This window comes from Geotrypetes seraphini, chromosome 4, assembly GCF_902459505.1.
Source record: "Geotrypetes seraphini chromosome 4, aGeoSer1.1, whole genome shotgun sequence".
In the NCBI taxonomy this organism is placed as follows: domain Eukaryota; kingdom Metazoa; phylum Chordata; class Amphibia; order Gymnophiona; family Dermophiidae; genus Geotrypetes; species Geotrypetes seraphini.
The window spans coordinates 12408248-12431491 of NC_047087.1; the positions used below are offsets into that span (position 1 = coordinate 12408248).

The 23244-nt window shown below is 48.8% G+C and overlaps 1 protein-coding gene and 1 long non-coding RNA gene across 4 annotated transcripts in view; one reads left to right on the plus strand and one right to left on the minus strand.

Moving 5' to 3' along the window:
- The window catches only part of CA5A (carbonic anhydrase 5A), a 73014-nt gene extending 62886 nt beyond the window's left edge, over positions 1-10128 (plus strand). For all 3 annotated transcript variants that reach the window (XM_033941787.1, XM_033941788.1, XM_033941789.1), the window contains one exon: positions 9994-10128. The gene's annotated coding sequence lies outside the window, so the exon portion shown is untranslated. The remainder of the gene's footprint in view (positions 1-9993) is intronic.
- LOC117359283 lies at positions 1925-23244 on the minus strand. Its single transcript, XR_004539199.1, has 3 exons — positions 23014-23244; positions 9860-10130; positions 1925-2323 (listed from the first exon to the last, which is right to left on the minus strand). It is a non-coding gene; the product is annotated as an uncharacterized LOC117359283 (long non-coding RNA).

Below are 23244 nucleotides of genomic sequence, written 5' to 3' on the forward strand. Positions count from 1 at the left end.
GTCATGATGGCTCCCAGGATCTCCATGGCGTGCACTCAGTGCCACTCACTGACTGGCGGGGGCTACCACAGTAGCAGCAAAACTGTTTCTCCTCCCCACTCTACCACAGGTCAGCACACTGCCTACACAATCGCATGCATCTGTGTCCTGAGATTACAGTATAGAGCAAAGCATAAGAGCATGAGAAAAAGATGCAAAAAGCCGTACAGAAAACTTCCTGTTCCTCTGTCAAGCTAAGCTGCTCTTCCATGTAATCTGCCTCCCCCCCAAAAATAAGTGAACTCTTTGCTTGTGATAAAGGTGACGGTGCTATTGAAATTTCTTCCTCCTTGTTTTCAAGTCAGTTTGTGAGTTTTCCTCTGGTATGAGAGGAGGGATAATGTAAAACCTGATGTACCTGTTCCCTCCATTTAGTGATGGGAGGAACAACGGGCAATTGTCTAATGGAAATAAGAGTAGTAACAACATGAGGGGATTTATTTAAAGGCAGGTAGAGCTGAGGAGTTAGCACAGGGCAGACCTGACCAACTAAAAAGTGGCTAGAGGAGGAGAGCCAGACCGCACACGCCCAGTTCATTGGAAGGTCTTTATATCTCCAGCATATGCAAATCTGTCCCATGCATATTTTGCAGATATTCTGAGAATACCAGTTTAGTAGAACACTGTTTTAGATATGAAAGAGTCCTGGCGCATGATCTAGTCAAACTGCTAAATACAGAATCTGATGTTTAATAACAGAATGCCAAATATGAAATAGACCTTTCTGGAGGTTTATTTTCCTGTTCTGGGTTTTTGTAAGATACTAGATTGGATGAATACTGTAATTCATTCTATGTTTGTACATAAAGGCCTAGATTCACTAAAGCTCACCGGATCTGGGTGATCCGTGGCCGTCTTGCTCGGCGACTCTGATTCGCTACAACGTCCTCATGCAAATGAAGTGATCGGACGCACGCCCCTTAGCGACCCCATGGATCGCTGCAGAATGATCCAGACTCATGTGCAGACCATCCTCTGCCTGTAGATGTGATCTGCACATGCGCCTGCTCTCCGCACAAGCTTGAGGTCAAAACGAAAGGGGGAGGGGGTGGCTGCACTCGCTGTCCCCATGACAATCATTTCATGGAACAGAACAATCTTTGCAGCCAGAAAAACACAAAACAGAACACGCCATAGTGCAGCCCCGCGTTAAGCCCACTCGTTAAAACCACGGGCTCGCAGAGTGCAGGGCGGCAGAGCGAATGGCACTTTTTTGCACAAGGGAGATGTTTTATGTTGATGGTTTTATTTTTGATATTGGGATTTCAGGGTGGCAGAGAGCAGGACAGTCGGCAAGGACATGAGTGACTTGTCCCTCAGCTGTCGCTTTTTGAATCGGCAAGCCCAATCGGTGTTCCATCTTCTGTTTAATGAATCACTGCCTTCCTACTATGCATGCCATTTCCCCTCATTTGCATGTGTGGATTGGATCTGGCAGAAGGTTAGTGAATCGGGTTGGGGGTCCTTCTGGTCGGCTACACTAATTGGTGAGCTTAGTGAATTTAGCCCAAAGTCTTTCAGTAAGTTGACAATATCTTCAAGTCATGTTTTAATGAGGTGCAGTTTTTTAAGTGTCTGTCCTGAGTGACTGGACAGCTCAGACCTGATGGTAGATTCATTGTAAACTTAGTGTACAGAGTGAGTCTTCTTTATGGGTAAAATTACATGGCTTTCTGGTTCTGCCATGAAAAGTAGATTGCACAAACTGCTTCCTCCACTTCTATTCAGTCCAATATCAGAGTGAAATGAGAGGTTTGGGTTTAGACCCATCCAAACTTCTGGCATCTTTAGGGCTGGTGGAGAATGGATTCCCTAAGCTCTGTCAGCTGAAGATGTTGGGCCAGAACAAGTGATCTTCCCCTACTTGCTACAGCCAGTGGTCCTTTGCTGCTGCAGCAACCCCCCTCCCCTGCCATGTGCACGCATAAAAACAAGTATGCAGAAGGGGAGAGGCTGTCTTGGCGGTATTGGGTGAAAAGTGCTGCCAGCTGTAGCAAATAGGAAATCACTTGTCCTGATTGCCAGAGGACATCTTCAGCTGGCAGGGCTCAGGGATCTCCACAATCCCCCCAAAAAACCCAAGGCAAAACATCCCACGGTAAATATAGCAACAAAGAAAAGTGAGGAGAAGGACAGTACAGATAAGAGTTTTTTGAATGCAATCATCTATTGAAACATTAAACATATATGGTAATCAGTCTTTCTTCAAACATCCTTCCAGACACAACACAGTCCGTGTTTCAGCTTCTGAAGCAAAGCCTGCCCCAGGGGCTCAGACGAAAATCTAAAAAAGTACATATAAAACATTTATAAACAAATAAAAAACAGATGATACCGATGAGAATTAATAAACAATTGCAAAAGACTCTTAAGAAATCATTGAAAAGGGATGTGGGAAATCTCCCAATAAACATAATTTGTGAAAATAGCAAAGAGTGATTCAATTTTAAATATCAACAAAATAAATGAGTAAACCACGTAAACACAATTTAAGAACGACAATCAAATAAAATTAGATCCATGTATATGAAAAGTATGTAATAATATGAATCAAAAAAGTAAAACATACTTAATGGAATTAAACGACTATAAACCAAGACATGTGAGTGGGGAGTATGGAAAAATCAATATTAAGAATATATAATAATAAAATTATAGTTAAATATATCACAAGAAAGTATAAATGAAACCATATCAAGGATTGCATAACAATTTTTTGGGAGAAACAGCATGTGGAAACCACATGCATTAAGAATATACACGTCAAAGTACCTAAAACACATTGTGTAGTATTTGATAACATAATTTAAAACACCAGCTCGGGCATTTATTTTATTCTTTGGGGTTGTTTGATGCAGGGACGAAAAGCACCTACAAAATATATTGTGAAACAATATATATCAATGAATAGTCAAAATAAACTTATCTTGAGTTCCAGGGCGGTCAGTTGATCATGAAATTCTTAGCACACCAGCACTTTTGAGCACTATTATAAACACTGTGGCCGCCCTAAGAATTTCATGATCAACTGACCACCCTGGAACTAAAGATAAGTTCATTTCAACTATTCATTGTTTCACAATATATTTTGTAGGCGGTTTTGGGACGGTTAAAGGCAATGATGGGCCCATCGGCAACCAGTTTGGTGATTTCACTAAACAGTTCGGTTAAAGGGTCTGAGCACTTTACTTTTAATTTAATCAGTGTTATTTTTTATTTTTGTTAAGGCTGTGATATTGTGGTATATATTAATATCATCACAAAAGCAGTTATGATCTCCCTAGTTTGATATTTTTAGACTAAAGACATTTTTATCTATAATTCACACACTATTTTTTTGTATTAAATTTTAAAGTGCAAACATTTTAGAATGTGTGAAAATCGCTGGGTGGTCATGGCTAAAAACTATAACTTTGCCATGTTTAAGGCGTTAAATAATTTCCTTTGAAATTCCAAGCAATTGCTGAATAAAATAGCAAAAAACATTTTAGGGGTTACTTTTTTATTTTTTTTGCCTCACTCTGTATATATGTAACCACCTGTTTATCCCAGGACAAGCAGGCAGCATATTCTCACATGTGGGTGACGTCATCTATGGAGCCCCCAGTGCGGACAGCTTTTCAAGCAAACTTGATTGAAGTTTCAAGTTTGCTACACTGCACCACGCATGTGCATGCCTTCTCGCCCACTAGAGGGCGCATCCCACCTCGTGGTCCTCAGTTCAGTTTTTTCCAGGGAGCATCCCCCGCCTCAGGACCTGCCTACCATGGTCGGGATCCCGGCGTTCCAGGACCTGCTCCGAGCATTGATTGCCTCGGAGCTGTCTGGGGCCCTCGAACAATTGCAGCGGGCTTCGACCTCGACTGCTTTGACCTCGGGGGCGGCGACCTCGGTCCTCGACTTCCCTCGGTCTCGGGTACCGGGGCACCACCGACCTCGGCCTCGACCTTGCCCTCAACTTCGGCCTCGGGGGCCCCGCCTGAGAGCAGCGTACGGCCCCGGGACAAGGTGCGTAGGGTGAGACGGATCTCCTCCTCCTCCTCCTCGAGGTCCTCCCGGGGCTCCTCGCCCTCGGGCCGGCCTCGGGCGAGGCGTCACCCGAGGAAGCCTAAGCGTTCGCGAGGCTCTCCTCGACGACGTGTCGCTCCTCGCCGCTCGGGGGCGAGGCCTTGCGGGTCTCGGAGCTCCGCCTCGATAACCCGAGGCTTCTCCGTTCCCCCGCGAGAGGGGGTTCGCGTGACTCCTCGCCGAAGAGGAGGGGGCGTGCCTCGGTCCCTCGGACGCCTGGGACCTCTCCCAGGGGTTCTTCGAGACGGAGACGTTCCCCGACCCCCTCGAGGCCATTGGATCTGCCTCTTGGAACTCGGGGTCCTCGGTAGGGAACCACGATATTCCCACGAGGCTTCCCCCCTTCTGTTCGGCGGAGAGGTCGAGAACTCCCTCGCCGCCCGCCAGACCGTCTTCCTTCTCCAGCTTCGTGCAGGACATGGCACGTGCCTTGGGTCTGGACCTCATGGCTGGATCTCAATACACAAAAGAGTTCCTCGAGGAGCAGGACCTTCCCACTCCCCCAGGGAAACCTCGGCTAGCCTTGAATAAGGTCCTTCATCAGACCTGGCTTAAGAACCTGACTTCCCCTCTTACAGTCACAGCGTTTCCGTCCAAGATGGAGTCCAAGTACAGGACGATACCACCCAAGGGATTCGAGAAGGCTCAACCTCTCCCACCAGTCTTTGCTGGTCGAGTCCTGCCCTCAAAAAGACACAACCCTCCCGAGTTTCTGCGGCGGTCCCGCCCGGCAGGGAAGGTCGGAACCCTGGACAAGTTTGGTCGTCGCCTCTATTCGAATTCCCTCATGGCTACCAGGGTTTTAAATTATGCCTTTGCCTTCTCCTCCTATCTGCGTGGCATGGTGAAGGAGTCTGCCCCAGTATCGTGACTCCTTGCCGGACTCCCGCAAGGAAGGGTTTGACAAGTTTATGTCCAACCTGTCTCAATTGCGCCTGTACCTTTTTCACGCTGTGTACGATGCATTTGAGCTGGTATCGAGGGTGTCGGCATTTGCGGTGGCTATGCGCCGATTGGCGTGGCTAAGCACCCTCGATATGGACCCGAACCTGCAGGAACGCCTTGCAGACTTACCTTGCGTGGGGTCCGAATTATTTGATGATCCCTGGAGGCGGCGACCAACGGTTGTCGGAGCAGGAGCGCTCGTTGGCCTCCTTGGTCCGTCCGATAACCTCGAGCCACGCTGCAGAAACCCTTCCGGCCTCCCCCGAGGCGGTACCCTCAAAAGTCGACCCCGGCCTTTTCTAGGCCGCCGCCTCGGCGCCCACCTCAGTAGGGAAGGAGGGGGACAGGCGAAAGCTCCGGCGCAGGGCCCGTCCAAACCAGCGCCGTCCTTTTGACGGGCTATCGGGATGGGGGCGGCCCCCCTCTGCGGAATCGCGCGGACCCCCTTTACCATAGGGGGTCGACTCCGGTCCTTTTTATATGGCTTGGACCGAGATTAACATCCGACGCTTGGGTGCTCCGGACGTCTCCGAGGGCTACTCTCTCAACTTTTGGTCGGCGCCGCCGGAACAGCCACCGGGGGCTTGCCCATACAATCGGACCAGCTCCCATCTCATGGCCGAGGCAGGGCCTGTTGAAGCTTCGGGCGGTGGAACCGGTACCCCCGATCAGCGGGGGCGGGGGTTTTACTCCGTTTACTTTTTTGGTCCCAAAGAAGACCGGGGACTTACGCCCCATCCTAGACCTCAGAACGCTCAACAAGTTCCTGGTTCCGGGAGAAGTTCCGGATGTTGTCTCTTCCGGTATTGTATCACTCTTGGAGGAAGGGGACTGGATGTGCTCCCTAGACCTGAGGAAAGCGTACACCCATGTTCCGGTGCATCCCACCTTCCGCAAATTCTTACGGTTCCAGGTGGGCGAGCTACACCTGCAGTACAGGGTCCTCCCTTCGGCCTGGCTTCGTCCCCTCGAGTCTCTCACGAAGTGTATGGTGGTAGTCGCTGCAGCCCTGAGGTCTCGGGGGCTTCAGGTCTTCCCGTACCTGGACGATTGGCTGATCAAGGCCCCGACCAGGGAGGGGGTTATCTCAGCGACCCTACAGTCTATCATCTTCCTTCAGCGACTGGGGTTCGAAGTAAATTTTCCCAAGTCACAGTTGTGCCCGGCCCAATCACTTCAGTTTATAGGTGCAGTGCTGGACACTGTTCGCCTCCGTTCATTCCTCCCTCCTCCTCGTTTGGAGGCTTTGGTTCGGTTGGGCCGTCTGATCTCTCAGCTACCTGTGGTGTCGGCTCAGCGCATGATGATGCTTCTGGGCCACATGGCGTCTACGGTCCACGTCACTCCGTTTGCCAGACTGCACCTGAGAATTCCTCAGTGGACTCTGGCCTCTCAGTGGCGCAGGAGCACGATCCTGTCTCTTGTCGCATAGCAGTGACTCCTTCTTTTGAGACGCTCGCTCCGTTGGTGGACCGACTCTTCGAATCTTTCGGGGGTTTGCTCTTTCTCGTCCTCCTCATCGCAAAGTTCTGACCACGGTACTCCTCGGAGTACGCGTGGGGGGGCCCACCTCGACCGGTCTGCGGACCCAGGGCCTGTGGTCGGGCGGAGGATCGCCGCTGTCACATCAATGTGTTGGAGCTTCGTGCCATCTTTCTGGCGGCTCGAGCGTTCTGCCACCTACTCCGCGATTCAGGTAGTCCTAGTGCGAACGGACACCACGGTGGCCATTGTATTATGTGAACAAGCAAGGTGGGACGGGCTCTTTGGTCCTCTGCCGGGAAGCTCTGCGCCTTTGGGAATGGGCGATCTCCCAGAACATCTTCTGCAGGCCTGTCTATATTCAGGAGAAACAGAACTGCCTTGGCAGACAAACTCAGTCGGCTTCTCCAGCCGCACGAGTGGTCACTCAACTCCAGAGTCCTGCGCGAGGTCTTCCACCGCTGGGGACTCCAAGGTGGATCTGTTTGCCTCCCCGGACACTCGCAAACTGCCCCTTTATTGTTCTCGGATGTATTCCCCGGACCATCTAGAAGCGGAGCCTTTCTTCTCGACTGGGGAGGGAGGTTCCTTTTATGTGTTTCCTCCGTTTCCCCTGATCTTGAGAACGTTGGTTCGTCTCAAATCATCCAGAGCCACTATGATTCTCATTGCGCCTCGGTGGCCGTGTCAACACTGGTTCTCCCTGCTTCTTCAACTCAGTGTCAGGGAGCCTCTGCTTCTGCCTGTGTTTCCCTCTCTGCTATCTCAGAGTCGAGGTTCACTGTTGCACCCCCAATCTTCAGTCGTTACACCTGACCGCTTGGTTCCTTGCCCCTTGACTTCGGTACCGGTTTCTCCGTCGGTGAGGGAAGTTTTGGAAGCCTCGCGCAAGGTCTCGACCAGGCTTTGTTATTCCCAGAAATGGACCAGGTTTTTCCTCCTGGTGTTCCTCGCGTCATCTGGATCCGGATTCGGTCCCGGTGTCTTCGGTACTGGACTATTTGTTACATCTGTCTAATTCCGGCCTGAAGACGACATCTGTTCGGGTACATCTCAGTGCCATTTCTGCCTTCCATCGGCACTTGGACGGACGTTCTCTTTCGCTTCATCTCTGGTGACGTGTTTCATGAAGGGTCTAATCAATGTTTGTCCCCCTCTGAAGCCTCCTCCCGTCGTTTGGGATTTGAATGTTGTCTTAGCTCAACTGATGAAACCTCCCTTTGAGCCTATCGACAAGTCTCTTCTGAAATTTCTTACTTGGAAGGTGGTTTTTCTGATTGCCCTCACATCTGCTCGACGGATTAGTGAGCTGCAAGCTTTGGTTGCGGACCTGCCTTTTACTGTATTTCATCATGATAAGGTGGTTCTCGCACCCATCCAAAATTTTTACCTAAAGTTGTGTCTGATTTCCACCTCAATCAGTCATTGTCCTTCCTGTGTTCTTTTCCTAAGCCCCACTCCCATCCTGGCGAGACGGCGCTACACACGCTTGACTGTAAGAGGGCGTTGGCTTTTTATCTCCAACGTACCAGGTCTCATAGGAGGTTCCCCAATTGTTTTTGTCCTTTGATCCTAATCGTTTAGGACATCCTGTTTCCAAGCGCACCTTGTCCAACTGGTTGGCTGCTTGTATTTCTTTTTGCTACGCTCAGGCTGGTCTTACGCTCCCGGGTCGAGTCACGGGGCATAAGGTCCGGGCGATGGCAGCTTCGGTTGCTTTCCTCGATCTACTCCGATGGAGGACATATATAAGCTGCCACTTGGTCTTCGGTTCATACGTTCACCTCCCACTACTGTCTGGACACTTTGTCCAGAAGCGACGGCCCGGTTTGGCCAGTCGGTGTTACGTAATCTGTTTTCCTGAATTGCCATCCTCCCACCTGCCCTTTTTTGGTTGGCTTGGAGGTCACCCACATGGGAGAATATTGCTGCCTGCTTGTCCTGGGATAAAGCACAGTTACTTACCGTAACAGGTGTTATCCAGGGACAGCAGGCAGATTATTCTCACAACCCGCCCGCCTCCCCGGGGATGGCTTCTTTGCTAGTTATGGAACTGAGGACCACGAGGTGGGATGCGCCCTCTAGTGGGCGAGAAGGCATGCACATGCGTGGTGCAGTGTAGCAAACTTGAAACTTCAATCAAGTTTGCTTGAAAAGCTGTCCGCGCTGGGGCTCCGTAGATGACGTCACCACATGTGAGAATATCTGCCTGCTGTCCCTGGATAACACCTGTTACGGTAAGTAACTGTGCTGTATGTACAGTCCACCTCACCAATCAGCAATTCCAATTCACTCTGGTGCCCTTCCCATAGGGAAAGAGATGTCTGTTAGGCCCTCTCAGTAAAACTGTCTCTATACCTCTGTTCAAATCACCAGATTGTATAACAAAACTCATGGTCTACTCATGACGGTTCCTTTTACTCCAAATGAAATCAGGTAGCATGTACTTCAGTCTTTCTGGTTTACTTTCTCCTCACAGATCCTCAGTATGATAGAAAGCCTTTGAGCAGAAAACCTGTCCTTGCTTCTTTCCCCTCAATAAATTATGGCTTTATTCTATGCCTAGCAGCAAGCAACACATTTTTTTTAATTGGCGGAGTACACCACCAATAATCAATCCCCAAGAAAACATTTTTCTCTTAGACCAATTTTTTAACCTAGGGTACACCACTCTTTGTTGAAATGAAATGTCATAATATACATTAAAAATTCTATTTTAGCTTATAATATTGTGAGAAACCAAAAAACTCTGTGAGTGACGATGTTCCCAAATGGACTTTATTTGAAATGTATCAAAGTTCAAAGGTACACTAAAATCATCCACATAAAATAATTCATCCACATAAAAGTATAATCATCCACATAAGAGCCTTAAAGGACCTAGTACGCTAGGAATACAAGGACCCAACATGGTCCGCGTTTCGACAAAAAGTCTTCTTGCAAGCAGTGTCTCACTTTCCGGTTCACACATACAATTGTTTCCCCGTACTCACCTTTATAGGACCCCCAGGGACCCCTGAAGAGACTTTTTGTCGAAACGCAGACCGTGTTGGGTCCTGTATCCCTAGCGGACTAGGTCCTTTAAGGCTCTTATGTGGATGATTTACTTTTATGTGGATGGAATTATTTTATGTGGATGATTTTAGTGTACCTTTGGAACTTTGATACTTTCAAATAAAGTCCATTTGGGAACATCGTCACTCCACAGAGTTTTTTTGGTTTTCTCTGGATTTTCTTCTTTGTGGATATTTTGGGGTCAATTCCTTTTGTTTTTTGCTTGTAGCTTATAATATTGTGTCATACACAGTAATATAATACAACTGACCAATGAAACCATTTTGTTGTTGGAACTGCTCAAATGTTTCCTGTAGTGACGTTGTCCTGATCTCAAAAAGAAATATTTGTACAGTCTTGTCCTGTAAACTCAACATGTTGTATTCGTCCAATTCTCTACTTCAGCTTGCTGCCTTTCGGAACCTGTTTTTTCACTTCCATTGGTGAGGAAGAAAAGAAATGGTGGACAACTTCCGGCCCTTGCAGCCGCTGATGGATCGAACCGTCCGCTCTTCATTCAGGCCTCTGCTGAACGTCTCCCACTTTTAGACAAAAGCCAAAGAGCATTCCTGTCAACAGTAAGCCAGCCAAGACTGGGACAACAAGGTAGACATATTTTTTTAAAAAAAGCTCACAAAAGTAACAGGCTTGGAACAGAATCTCATAGTCCTGTTCAATATTCTGCCAAGTGATGTCTCCTAGTACCCACACCACCTCCAACCCAGTGGCCAGTATATTCTTATTCTGAAACTCTTCTTTCAACTCAAGAACCTCATGAAAAGTGGTGAAAAATATTTTCTTGCCACTGTTCATTAACAGAAAATGCTTGGAATTTGTGGGATTTCTTCTAAAGCATTTTCTTCACAGACTGTATAAGACGGTAGGTTCTCAAACTGCCATGATGAGACATACAGTATACTTTCCGAAGGGTTTTCTGTGGTCAAAGATATCATAATGCCATTGACTAATTGAATACGTGCCTTCGTTGTGTTTTGAGATCGGATGGTACTCTGGAGAGCTTTGGGATGGCATTCCTATTTTTCAGAATGATATTTCTAGAAAATGGACAGATAGCCCACAGTATAGAGAGAGCGTACTAGTCCTTCTGGTGCAAAAGGCATACGAGTCTTGAACCAGTGGGTTATTCACCTCTACTTATGAGTGTGTGTGTAGAAGGCGTCATCTACATTTTTCAGCTCCGCCTCCTCTGAAACTGCTCTGTGCTCCTCAGTTTATCCTACATGCGAGTTGAAGGTATCTTTCTGATCTCTATTTTCAGTTTATTATTGTTTTTTATTATCCACTTCCGGAGACTTTTCAGTGCTACAGAGGTACCCAGGTTTCCTGGGTCTGCTCTACCTGGATGGAGACATAGACTCTCGGTGTATGAGGTCTGTAGCTGGGAGGGATACCCTGTTAGGGGGCACCTACCTAGCTAGGCCTGCAGTAACAGGCTTGGGGACCTGATCCCCTTATAGTCGAGTTCACTCCCAGGTCGTACTGGTAGTTTGAGCGCAGCTGTTTGGCATCCATGTCAGTCCCTGGGACTTTATCAGTTGCCGGGCTATGTACTGTCCCCCCCCCCCCCATCCGAAGAGATGCGAGCAGCTGTAGGAGTCTGGGTATTCAAGCGGCTCTAACAAGTCTGACTGGCAAGCATTTGACTGGCAAGCATCTGGAGGATTCTTCCAGCTTCTGTTTATAGCTGAAGCAGGTACGCTCCAGCAAGCACAGTGAGTACTGGCCATTGTAGCCTGTGGGACATATCGGAGGGTCTTTAATTGCTGTTTGGGGGGTTTTCTGGGCTTGGAATTTAGGTTCCGCACCTTCAAAACCCCTTTCCCATATTTATTGCACTTTTATTGAGTTGTTCGAGGGCCAATTTTGATTAAAATCAATAGATATGGACTCCTCAAGTTGTTTTACCTCTGATTCATGCCAGATTTGTGTTGAATGGCCATCTGAGGAGTGTTCTACATGTTGCAGAGCACGTCAGGGGGAGGACAGGTGCATTGAGCATAGCCACTCTAGTCCTTCTAGAGTGGTGGAGTTGCAGGTGGCTCAGGTTTTGGGAAAAATCCATCTCTAGAGCCCTTGGACTGTGCCTCGGCAACATCTGTGAAGCGCAGGTGTACGGAAATTTCTGGGTCCATATGGAGACAAGGGGAATCCTGGAGGTTAATCGGGTCTTCCTGTTCTGTGATTTACCCCTGATTTTGTCAGACTTGACGATATGTTTGAAGCCTATATTGACCATCAGGGATCATCTGTTCCCCCCTGGGATCATGCAGGCTGGCTCACAAGAGGGTTTTCCCTCACAGTGTGACTACCCCCTCCCCTGCAGTTAGGCATCATAACCGGAAATCCAGTCGGAGAGAGAATGGAATGACTGGAGCTCTGAATTAATCCCCTTACCCCTTCAAGAGGAATCTTCATTTTTAGAGGATGTGAGTTCCCAGGCAGAGGCTCCGGGTCAGAAGTCCTTGATGCCTCTGGAACAGGGGGAGGACCCAGAGGTGTGCCATTTATTTAAACCATGTCTGTATTGGAGGTCATCACAGAGTCCTTGTAGGTGTTGAAGCTGGAGCCTCCGCAGGCCTCCACTGCTCAGCATTCAGTTATGAGCAGTTCTAAGCCCCAGAACACTTTCTTTTGCATTTGGACATTGCAATGAAACTTTTATGGAACTGGGAGTCTCCAGAAGTTTCCTTGTGGATTGCCAGGACCATGGCTAAGTTGTATCCTCTGGCTATGGATTTTCAGGAGTATATTTGTCCTGCTGAACAAACCTCTCTGCCTAGTGAAGGTGGAATGATTTTAAAGGATGCATAAGATCGCAGGCTGGATTTGGTCCTAAAACAACAATTTGAGGCTTTGGGCACTGGGGCTGAAGGTGGCGGGCAGCAGCTTTCTTTCTAGCACACTTCTGCCATACTATCCTGCATCAGGCTCCTACAGTAAAGAAAGACACCTATCACCAGTTGCTGGTTTTGGGAGTGGATTTATGTAGCAGATGCTGTTTATGATATATTCAGGGGTATGAGCACAGTCTTAGTCTTCTCATTTCTGCCTGTTGAATTCTCTGGATTAGACAATGGGTTGGAGATTCTTCTGCTCGAAGGCTACTTTGAGTAGACTACCTTCCAAGGGTCGTATGCTCTTTGGTAAGAGATTAGATTATCTTTTGGCCAGTGTGGAGGATTGTCAACCTAAATCTTTTGCCAGAGTTTTCGTGTAAACTCCATTGTGTCTTCCACTCAGTGGTTTTCAAGGCTCTAGATGGGTTTTGAGGCTCCAGATGAGCTCAACCCACACCCCGTAGTATTCTCCAAGAAGTCACAATGACACCAGGTAAACAGATGAACTGCCCCAGCTAGGGGAGAGGCTGTCGGCTTACTGGGAGGTGATTAGTGGAGTACCACAGGGCTCAGTCTTGGGCCCAATCCTATTCAACATCTTTATATAAGAGACTTGAGCTGAAGGGCTTCGAGGTAAATAACATTATTTGCCGATGACGCCAAACTTAGTAATGTAGTGGGCAAATGCACAACAGACGAAGATTCAGTGCCCGACAACATGATGCACGACCTACTCCTACTGGAGCGATGGTCTAGGACATGGCAACTCTCAACTTCAATGCCAAAAAATGCAAAGTTATGCACCTGGGCAGCCAGAATCCATGCAAGTCTTATACCCTTAATGGCGAGATCCTAGCAAAAACGGTATAGCAGAACGAGACTTGGGGTATCGTCAGTGAGGACATGAAGTCTGCCAATCAAGTGGAGCAGGCTTCGTCCAAGGCAAGACAAATTCATGGGCTGCATACGAAGGGGTTTCGTCAGTCGTAAGGCGGAAGTCATTATGCCATTGTATAGATCTATGGTGAGGCCTCACCTGGAATACTGTGTGCAATTCTGGAGGCCGCATTATCGCAAGGATGTGCTGAGACTGGAGTCGGTGCAAAGAATGGCCACCCGGATGGTCTCGGGACCTCAAGGATCTACCATACGAAAAACGGCTTGACAAATTACAGCTATACTCGCTCGAGGAGCGCAGAGAGAGGGGGACATGATCGAGACGATTCAAGTATCTTACGGGCCGCGTCGAGGCGGAGGAAGATATCTTCTTTTTCAAGGGTCCCACGACAACAAGAGGGCATCCGTTGAAAATCAGAGGCGGGAAACTACGAGGTGACACCAGGAAATTCTTTTTCACTGAAAGAGTGGTTGATCGCTGGAATAGTCTTCCACTACAGGTGATTGAGGCCAGCAGCGTGCCTGATTTTAAGGACAAATGGGATCGGCACATGGGATCTATTCACAGGGCAAAGGTAGGGGAGGGACATTAAGGTGGGCAGACTAGATGGGCCGTGGGCCCTTATCTGCCGTCTGTTTCTATGTTTCTATGTTTAGGTGAGGATTTGCTTGGACCAATGGGTGCTAAACATCATTTGAGAGGGCTACAAGTTGGAGTTCGCTTGTCTTCTATTGGATTTATTTGGAGACTCCCCTGCTGGACATTCAAAAAAAGTACTAAGGGTCCAAGCGATGGTAAGGCAGCTCTTAGATTTGCAAGGCATAGAATTGGCAGAAGAATCAGGCTTGGGCAGATACTCAATATAACAGATGACTGGAGGCCAGTTCTAGATCTAATGTCTGTCAGTGTAGCTCTAAAAATGCCGCAGTTCCATATGGAAACCATTTGATCGGTTATTGCATTGGTGTTGCTGGGAGAATTTCCAGCCTCTGGATTTGACGGAGGCGTACTTGCATATTCCCATTTTTCCGGCACACAGGAAGTTCCTGAGGTTCCAGGTCTTGGAACAGTATTTTCAGTTCTTGGTGTTCCATTTGGTCTAGCAATGGCGCCTCGAACCTTTACAAAGGTGATGGTTATTGCAGCAGTGCATCTGCACAACAAGGGATCCAGGTGCATCCATACTTGGACAATTGCTTGATCAGAGCACCATCTAAGGTGGACTGAGATACAGCGGAGGACCATGTTTTTTCTACCAGAGCCACAAAAACTGAAGCCAGATCTGGTGATGCAAGCTCACACTACTTGGCACCATCTTCAATGCTAGGGTCAATTGTAGCATCATAGAAGTTGGCCCTTCTGTCTCAATGGTCCTCCACAGACAGGATTCTTTCCAGATGCTTTTGGCTTGATGCCTTGGCGACACAGAAGCCTGCTTTGGTGGCTCTGTCTGGGTGATCTTGATGATGGATGTCAGTCTCTTTGACTGGAGGGGATATTGCAACGGCAACCAGTTCATGGCTGCTGGACAGCAGAAATTGTCGATCAACAGATTTGAGCTGTGCACCATTCATCTTAATGCTGTAGGCCTTGTAGCAATCCCTGGAATGCAAGGCTGTCAGGGTGTTCTTGGATAATGCCATGGCACCATGGTGCCTCCTCTCGAGGAGGCTCATTCTTGGACACTGTGGAAGACTTCCAGGTATTCATCACTTTTTCAGCCTTTTCACAGCAGAAGGCCGAGCAAAAGGTGACTGACTTTCTTCTGATTTAAATAATAAATAAGGTGTTAACATACTGGAAGTTATGGGAGTCGCATCATTGTTAATGCCGGTTGCACTCAGGTAGGTGGCATGTTGGGTTCCACCTTGGTTTTTTTAAGGTCTTATATGACATGTTTGCTAATCGTTTAATTTTAAGTCAAAGCAGACTCAGATAGAGCCGGGAGTTCCCCCTCCACCCCTCCTTATTTTTCTCTTTGTAGTGCTTCTCAACTGCTTTGGTACGAACTGAGATGCAACCGAGCAGTGTCAGAGGAGGCGAGCTAAACAATGTAAAGACGCCTTCTACACAAACTCATGAGTAGAGGGAAATAACTCACTGGTTAAAGACTCATATGCCTTTCTACTAGAAAGATTATCGAGGTAAGAACTTAATCTTCCCTTAAATGGAATCAGAGGTATTTGATTCTGTTTAAATGAAATGATTTAACCATATGCTGAATATTCAAAGGGTCCAAATGTACTAGAATGGCTGGACATTGGCAAAGTATTGTCAGGTTCACCAGCCAGCTAGCCCATGCATTATGGGTAGGAAGTGAAAATTTAACCATTTGGAAATAGTCAGTGTTAGATATTTGTAATGCCATGTTCTCTGTTGCAGTCTTTTACTGCTATGCAGAATTATATATCTTCCAGTGCAGCCAGTTGCCTAGTCGTAGTCTCTGGTAGCCGACACATTCTCCTGTTAAGGACTGGCTGCTGCCGAAGCTCTGGACAGTTCATGCAGTGGTCATGAGTTTACATTTGTCTGCTTGGTGCTTTTACAGATCTATTTTAATAAACAGGTTTTTTTTAAAAAAGTATTTTAGGAAATCAGTATGCCTTGGGTCTGGAAGGTCAAGGACCAGTTTTCTGTCCTAGGAATGGTTAGTTCTTTTATGTCTTGGTTTCCCAGTTTGTTCATTAAACTTTGTACAAATTTATTGCAACAATTGTTAGTTGCACAAATGTTGGTTTTGTAGTTCAATTTCAGCTGACCTTGCTGGAAAGGCAGAAAGTTTTTGATTGCAGATTAGGGAACAATGAGTGCTGTATTCCACTGATAGTCTGCTTCTGGTTTTTGGATAATTTAGAGTAAGCCATGCAGTGGTATCTCTTTTAAACTAGGGAAAATGGGGAACAAAGATGCAGCTCGTTAAATTTGGACAGCCTACTTTCTATATTTGTGCTTTGTCTTATTTGTAACAGAGTCCTTGAGACTGAAGGTTCAGTGTCAAAAACAGATCTTGCAAAAGGCAGTTTGTCTCAACCATTAAACAGATAAGGTCTCCAATTCAGACCCTGACACTGGAGCACATTCTGCCACACAGGGAACAGATGGTTTCCTGGAAACCAAAGTCCAAACCACCAGTCTCAACAGGTTGGCCGGTGTGAAATTGGTGTGTTCCATGTTTAAGGGCAATTTGTGATACATAAAAAGGAGAGTCTGGGAGCATTTGATTGTAGAATTGTTTTAATAATTGTAGATATCAAAACATATGGTCTCAGTGGCTTAGTAAGGGTAGGAGGCGTCTGAGGCAGTGGTGTGCCCTCCTCTCCCTTACCCCCTCCCCATACTCTAAATCTTCGCCAGCGCGAGTGGCTTCTCCAGCATGCTCCTCGCACCAGTGATGTATTTCCCTCTGACATTACTTCCTGCCCCATGACCCGGAAGTGATTCAGAGGGGAACCAGGCTGGTGCGATTAACAACCAGGAGAAGTTGCTCACTACTAGCGAAGCTCTATATAGGTTCGGGATGGTGGGGGAGGGATGGCGCGAGCGTGATGGGGCAGAGAAGTACTGGCAACCCCACCGACATTGCGCCCGGGGCGGCCCGCTTCCTCCCCCCCTCTTTGTAAGCCACTGTATGGTCTTACCAATTGTTACAACTAATGCTTGCTTTCTGTCATGTCTGAGGATAGAAGAAAAAGCAATGTTACTTACCGTAACAGTTGTTATCCAGGGACAGCAGGCAGCTATTCTCACTAGCAGGTATTCTCACTAGTGGGTGATGTCATCCGACAGAGCCCCGATACGGACATCTTGCAAGCATGTCTTGCTTGAAGAAACTCAGAAGTTTCGAGATACCCGCACCGCGCATGCGCCAGTGCCTTCCCGCCCGATGTACCGGGCGTGTCTCCTCAGTTCAGGTAGCTAGCCTGAGAAGCCAACCCAGGGGAGGTGGGTGGGACGTGAGAATAGCTGCCTGCTGTCCCTGGATAACAACTGTTACGGTAAGTAACATTGCTTTATCCCAGGACAAGCAGGCAGGTATTCTCACTAGTGGGTGACCTCCAAGCTAACCCCAATGGGATGGTGGGAGAGTTGGCAACTTAAGAGAACAAATTTTGTAACACTGTTTGGCCAAACTGTCCATCCCGTCTGGAGAAAGTATCCAGACAATAATGAGAGGTGAATGTATGAACCGAGGACCAAGTGGCAGCCTTACAAATCTCCTCAATCGGTGTCGATCTGAGGAAGGCAACAGAGGCTGCCATTGCTCTGACCTTATGGGCTGTGACCTTACAGGGAAGGGATAATCCAGCCTGGGCATAGCAGGAAGAGATACAAGCCGCCATCCAGATAGAGATGGTGCGCTTCGATACAGGTCGTCCCAACTTGTTTGGATCAAAGGAGACGAAAAGTTGAGGAGCAGTTCTGTGTGGCTTTGTGCGATCCAAGTAGAAAGCTAGAGCACGTTTACAGTCCAGAGTGTGCAAAGCAGATTCCCCAGGATGAGAATGAGGCTTTGGAAAGAACACTGGAAGCACGATGGATTGGTTGATGTGAAATTCAGAGACCACTTTAGGCAAGAATTTTGGATGAGTACGAAGGACCACCTTGTCATGATGGAATACAGTGAACGGTGGATCCGCCACTAGGGCCTGAAGCTCGCTGACCCGGCGAGCTGACGTGAGGGCCACCAGGAAAACCACCTTCCAGGTGAGATACTTAAGTGGAGCCTTGTTGAGAGGTTCAAACGGAGGCTTCATAAGATGAGACAGGACAACATTGAGATCCCAAACCACAGGAGGAGGTTTGATAGGAGGGTTGACATGGAAAAGTCCTTTCATAAATCTGGAAACCACAGGATGAGCAGACAAAGGTTTCCCCTGTAGAGGCTGATGGAAAGCCGCAATAGCACTCAGGTGGACTCGTATAGAGGTAGACTTGAGACCAGACTGAGACAGGTGTAGAAGATAGTCCAATACAGAAGATAGGGAAGCTCGCTGAGGTTCCGTGGCATTGGAAATGCACCAGGAAGAGAATCTAGTCCATTTTTGGGAATAGCATTGTCGAGTAGCAGGCTTCCTGGAAGCCTCCAAGACCTCCCTCACTGCTTGAGAGAACTGGTGAGGAGTTATGTTGAAAGGAACCAAGCTGTCAGGTGGAGGGACTGCAGATTGGGATGAAGTAGTGAACCTTGATGTTGAGTGAGTAGTGAAGGAAACACTGGAAGAAGTACTGGCTCCCTGCTGCTGAGTTGAAGTAGAAGGGAGAACCAAGGTTGTCTGGGCCTCCGAGGAGCAATTAGAATCATGGTGGCATGGTCTGATCTCAACGTGACTAGAGTCTTTTGAATGAGAGGAAAAGGAGGAAACGCATATAGGAAGCGATTCCCCCAATCCAGTAGAAAAGCGTCTGCCTCGAGGCGATGAGGAGTGTAGATCCTGGAGCAAAACTGAGGCAGTTTGAAGTTGTGGGGGGCTGCAAAGAGGTCTATCTGAGGCGTCCCCCACTGTGCAAAGACTCGATGAAGAGGGTCGGAGTGGAGCGTCCATTCGTGAGGCTGGAGAAGACGACTCAATTTGTCTGCCAAGACATTGTCTTTCCCCTGAATGTAGACAGCCCTGAGGAAGGTGTTGTGGCGGACCGCCCAATCCCAGACTCAAAGAGCTTCCTGGCAAAGAGGGGCCGAGCCCGTGCCCCCTTGTTTGTTGACATAATACATGGCGACCTGATTGTCGGTGCGATTTAGGACCACCATGTCGTGAAGCAGATGTTGAAAAGCCTGGAGAGCATTGAAGATGGCTCTGAGCTCCAGAAGATTGATTTGATGGAGTCGTTCCGCACTGGTCCAGAACCCCTGAGTGCGAAGACCATCCAGATGAGCTCCCCATGCATAGTTCGATGAATCGGTCGTGAGAACTTTCTGGTGGGGAGGAGAGTGAAACAGCAAACCTCTGGATAGATTCGAAGAGGTCATCCACCAGAGAAGAGACTGCCGTAGAGCAGGAGTGACCACAATGTGGCGGGACAACGGATCGGACACCTGAGTCCACTGAGATGCCAAGGTCCATTGAGGAATTCTGAGATGTAGTCTGGCAAAAGGCGTCACATGAACCGTGGACGCCATGTGACCCAAGAGGACCATCATGTGTCTCGCTGAGATGGATTGGCGAGAAGACACCGAGTGGCAGAGGAGAAGAAGAGCATCCATGCGTTGAGGAGGAAGGAATGCTCGAAGTTGGATGGTATCCAAGACAGCCCCGATAAAGGGGAGAGACTGGGTGGGCTGAAGATGTGACTTGGGAAAGTTGATCTCGAAGCCCAAGTTCTGCAGGAAACAAATTGTAGTCAAGGTCGCCGAAATGACCCCTGGAGCCGACGGTGCCTTGATGAGCCAGTCGTCGAGGTATGGAAACACCTGGAGACCCATGTTCCGGGAGTGCAGCGGCCACCACCACCAGACACTTCGTGAAGACTCTGGGCGACGAGGAAAGGCCGAATGGAAGCACTCGATACTGCAGATGTAAGATGTCCACCCGAAATCTGAGGAACTTGCGGGAGGCCGGATGAATCGGAATGTGAGTGTAGGCCTCCTTGAGGTCCAGAGAGCATAACCAATCGTTCTGCTCGAGGAGGGGATAGAGAGAGGCAAGGGTCAGCATACGGAACCGCTCCTTGACCAAAAACTTGTTGAGGACTCGACTGTCCAAAATGGGCCGCAGATCGCCCGTCTTCTTCGGGACCAGGAAATACCGGGAGTAAAACCCTTGGTTTTGCTGATCCAACGGAAACCGGCTCGACGGCCCGAAGCCGAAGCAAGTCCTGAGCCTCCTGGAGAAGAAGAGCGGTCTGCGTTAGTTGGAAGGATACTCTCTTGGAGAGGTGGTCCGGGGGGACCCGTTGGAAATGAAGAGAGTATCCCTCTCTTACGATGGTAAGGACCCAAAGGTCCGTGGTGATTGACTCCCATCGATGATAAAATGATGGAGTCGACCCCCTATGGGAAAAACAGGGGAAGACAGAACGTCGGTTATGCTCCTGGAAGAGAGTCAAAAAGGCTGAGTAGCCTTGGGTGCAGCCGGCATCTGAGGCTTCTGTTGAGTCTTCTGGGGAGGCTGTCTCTTCGCAGGCTGTCTCGCAGGAGGAGTCTGCCTCGGTTGATAACGCCTCTGGTAGATTTGAGGCGGGTCTAGAGGGACGAGACTGCTGAGGCTTCGGCTTAGGTCGCAGAATAGACTGAAAAGACTTCTCATGGTCCGAAAGCTTTTTAGTAACAGTCTCGATAGACTCATCGAACAGATCCGCTCCCGCACAAGGCACATTAGCAAGTCTGTCCTTGGAGGTTCGGATCCATATCAATAGTGCGAAGCCAGGCGACGCATGGCGACCGAACAGGCCGCAGCACGTGCCGAGAGCTCGGAAGGCATCGTAGGAGGATTGCATCAGCTGCAGCCGCAACTGGGGACAGGGTCGCCACCACCTCCTCAAACTGGAAACGAGCCTGAGCATCGATGAAAGGGATGAACTTGCGGAGCACCGGCAAGAAGAAATCCAAATATGAAGAGAAGAAAAAATTGTAATTGAGCACTCGAGTCGCCATCATCGAGTTTTGGTAGATACGTCTACCAAACTTGTCCATCGTTCTCCCCTCCCTGCCCGGAGGCACGGAAGCGTAGACTTGGGAAGGGTGAGAACGCTTGAGAGAAGACTCGTCCAGAAGGGTACTGATGAGAAGTTGAGCTCCCTCAAATCCCTTGTGGTGAACGATGCGGTATCGAGCATCCAGCTTACTGGGAACTGCAGGTATATGAATACGGTGTCTCAAAACAACGCATGAAAGTCTGGTCCAGTAGTTTATGCAGAGGAAGCCGAAGCGTCTCCGCCGGAGGATGAGGTAAATGCATGGTGTCCAGATACTCTTTAGATATCGAGACCCAGTGTCCAGCGTCACATCCAAGTCATCCGCCATCTTGCCGGAGAAAGGATGAAAAAGATAGTTGGTCCGCCAAGGCCGGCCGGCGAGACGGACTAGAAGAAGTAGAAGCCTCCGGTTCCAGGGAGAGCTGGGAGCGGCAAGGAGAATAGGAGGTAGATGGTTCCTCATACTCTGGTCCCTCCGGCTGGGATAAATCCGACGAGGAGTATCCCAAAACGCTGCATCTTTCTTTTGCGGAGACACCTCCGAATGACGTGAGGAGTGTCGAGAAGAGTGCCGAGATCGATGCCCCTCCCGATGACGGGGACGGGGAACGAGATCTTCTATGCATCGATCGATCCTTTGAAGACTCAAAGGAATGGATAGGACTAGATGCAGTGGATCGCAGAGGTGGCAAAGATGCGGACTCACGCAGCGCCACCCAAGTCTGGTATGGAGTGCGGAAGAACTCCTCCTGCGATGCAGTATGCCCAGGACTCCGATTATCAGGGGTCGATCTAGTACCCTGTTGTCGGGGAGGCGTGATGGGCTCCAAAGGCGGCATATCAGGAAGGGAAGCCCTCTTGGAGGATTCCGCCGCCCTCCGCCGATCCCCCTCGTCGAGCAGGGAGATCGAAGGGGGAGGGGGCGGACCGCCCCCTGGGACCGGGGGCGGAACGTCACCTTGAATGTTGGCGATAAGCCGGGGTCCCATAGTCTGCATAAGCTCGACAAATTGAGCTTCCAGCAGGGATCGAAGCGAAGCCGATATGGAGGGATCCGCACCGAAAGGGGGTCCTCCTGCACGGTCTTCGCGTTCCTTCGTGGCAAAGTGCTTCTGCTTGCTAGCTTTAGGGCACTTTGATGACCACGGGAGGGACAGCGGAAGACGGTACCTGAACCGAGGAGACGGAGGCAGGCCGCCGATGCTGAACTCGATGCTGAAGCCGGTGCAAACGATGCTGGCTTCACGATGCTGGATGCAGGAGTCGTCGATGCAGGTTTCGAACGGACCGGCGAAACCTCAGCAGACGTAGAAGCAGACAGGTCCTTGGCAGTCTCCATCTTGAACATCGACACCCAAAGCAAGCAACGCCTCTTAAACGAGCGCGCAGTGAGCGTGGAACAAGGCCGGCACGATTTCGGAACGTGTTCCGGACCAAGACACTGCAGGCAGCGTCGATGCGGGTCCGTTAACGAAATCGCACGCTGGCACTTGCTGCACTTTTTAAAACCGGTGATTGGCCGGGACATAGGCCGGAAATCGACGCTGCAAGGTCGAAGGCGCTAGGCCGCAGCCACGAGGCCGGCCCGGCCGAACCGCCGGAAGAAATAATTTTAACTTTTTTTTTTTTTTTTTTAAATAAAGTAAAAGTGAAAGAAATTCAAAGAAATAAACAAAAACGCGGGTAAAGAAGGCAAAAAACTGAAATTCAGTCAGCGCAGAATGAAGAGAAACTTCTCAGCTCCGCGGAAAGAAAAGAACTGAGGAGACACGCCCGGTACATCGGGCGGGAAGGCACTGGCGCATGCGCGGTGCGGGCATTCTCGAAACTTCTGAGTTTCTTCAAGCAAGACATGCTTGCAAGATGTCCGTATCGGGGCTCTGTCGGATGACATCACCCACTAGTGAGAATACCTGCTAGTGAGAATACCTGCCTGCTTGTCCTGGGATAATGATTTTGACCACAGCAAGATGGTATATCAAATCACATCCCCCATCCCTATCTTTCCTATTCAAAAAATGGGGTACAGAGACTTACCAGGAGTGGTCAGAGCAACATTTTTTCACTTTCTCAGTGCTGGGGTCTATTTCTGGTACAGCAAATAAACCTGCAGAAATTACAGAGGGTTTACTGCAGTTTTTCTCATTCTCGTATGTGCTTTCATTCTCGTATGTGCTTTCCCCTTCAGAAACTAAACCTAGAGTAATACTTTGTGGCAGGAATGTATGAGACACCACTGACTATTGCACTACCTTTTTATAGGTCACT